Source organism: Acanthisitta chloris, unplaced genomic scaffold, assembly GCF_000695815.1.
Source record: "Acanthisitta chloris isolate BGI_N310 unplaced genomic scaffold, ASM69581v1 scaffold564, whole genome shotgun sequence".
NCBI classification, from domain to species: domain Eukaryota; kingdom Metazoa; phylum Chordata; class Aves; order Passeriformes; family Acanthisittidae; genus Acanthisitta; species Acanthisitta chloris.
The window spans coordinates 37,476-38,737 of record NW_008670724.1 but is presented as its reverse complement, the minus strand read 5'-3'; the positions used below and the strand labels follow the sequence as shown (position 1 = coordinate 38,737).

General features: G+C 42.3%; 1 protein-coding gene across 1 annotated transcript in view; it reads left to right on the top strand.

The window, feature by feature from the left end:
- The window catches only part of ARID5B (AT rich interactive domain 5B (MRF1-like)), a gene marked incomplete at its 5' end in the record, with an annotated part of 35,772 nt that overhangs the window by 4,398 nt on the left and 30,112 nt on the right, over window positions 1-1,262 (top strand). The gene's annotated exons all lie outside the window — the stretch shown is intronic.

Genomic DNA, 1,262 nt, shown 5'->3' with positions numbered 1-1,262 from the left:
TCTTTCCCAAGTCCAGCGAATTTGTCCCAAAGTGCAGCTGAAATTAAAATATCCTGAAGTTACTGAAGTTGTGCATTCATATTGGGAGTGCTAACCCAGTCTGTGGTGAAGCATTGAAAACTACGACAATGTGATCTAAACTTTACAGGGGGAAGCTGTGAAATAATTTTTGTGAGGAGCCAAAGCAAAAAAGTCAAGGGATTACAACCCTGACCTGAAAAGAGGATGAGGAAATCCAAAGTTCATTTAATAGGAAAAAAATCCCATTAGCTCCACTGAGTTTTGGATGCAACCCAGGATCTTTACAGAAGTTTAATCAACAAGCATATCTAGTACTAAAAGGCAAAGCATGGTGTCTTATACCATAGGAAGACAATATCTCTTTGATCCATGCAACTGAAGAACTGAAGCAGCACACCAGACATATTTCAGCAGCAAGTGATCAAGAAAAACTCCACAGGTAGTCCCATTTCCCAGTCCCTGCTGCATTGCCTGGAAGGAGTGAGTGTGTACCTTGCAGTGGCCAACATCAAGATATTTTTCATCAGCATTGGTTACCATGGAAAATTGTGACCACTTGTCCACTCTGGTTAGGAGCTGCCATTACATTGTCCAACATCTATGGAAAGCTATGGAGGCAGTTAGCCTTGAGTCAGTGCTTTGTGCAGGGTTAATACCTGGAGGAGTATAAAGATGTTGCTTTCCCTGAGCCTGAAACACAGGGTAGCTTTATTAAGATAAAATAATCTTATCATGGTCTTTCCAATGATGTGTTTGTTTACTAGCACTTATGTAATGCTCTTCATAGCAGTTGCTTCCAAAATGTCAGCAAGTACCCAGGAAGCTCCTGGTTTAGAAGTGACAGTTCTGGGGGGAGTCCATGGGTTGCTAGACCAAGAGCTCCTGTCTTCCTGTGCAGCAAGATATGCAGCTCTCCTCTACTGTCCTCCTGAAATACCAAATACTGGCTCTTACAGTCTCCCTGCTCCCTCTGGGAGCACAAAGGATGTGTCTTGGATGGGGTATGCAACTGCCAGAAGGCTCCAGACAGCATTCAAAAGCATTGAAGAGACAGTGCAAATCCAAAATACCTGTGACCATGTCCACTACCATGTATCAGAGGAGTTCTGGTATTTCATCGGAAGTGTACTGATCCCATAGTCCCAACATCTTGGTCTTGTAGAGATTTTAAACATCAGTTTGTAAGGTTCTGCTCTCTTTAATTTTTTGTATACATACATTAAGTGAATGCTGGAGTTGTA